This window comes from Rhinolophus hipposideros, assembly GCF_964194185.1.
Source record: "Rhinolophus hipposideros genome assembly, chromosome: 7".
NCBI classification, from domain to species: Eukaryota; Metazoa; Chordata; class Mammalia; order Chiroptera; family Rhinolophidae; genus Rhinolophus; species Rhinolophus hipposideros.
In genome coordinates, this window is record NC_138053.1 from 58,085,443 (window position 1) to 58,085,906 (window position 464).

The window sequence follows — 464 nt, forward strand, 5'->3', positions numbered from 1 at the left end:
CCCGATGGAATGGAGTGGAAGGGATGCTGCATAGCTTCCAAGGTTCTGTCAGAAATGGCCATGTACCTACCACCTGCTTCTCTTGGAATGCTTGTTCTGAGGGCAGCCAGGCCCCAGATAAGAAGTCCCCAAACCCTGAGACGACCATGCTGGAGATGCCACATCTAGACACTCTGGTTGACAGCCCAGCTGAGCTCTAGCATAATTACTGGTCAAGGGTGACATCTGGGATATTCAGCCCAGTCAGGACTGGGCTGAATATCAGTCAGGACCAGATGACAGCCCCAGTGAACATCCTAGGAAAGGAACGCCCCAACAAGCCCTCCCTGAATTCCTAATCCCCAAACTAAAATAAATGGTTGTTTTAAGTCACTAAGTTTTAGGGTACTCTTTAAATAACAACAGTAATTAGAACACCCCCATAAATTCTCTCCCTGACCTCCCAATCCTAGGGTCACCTCTCA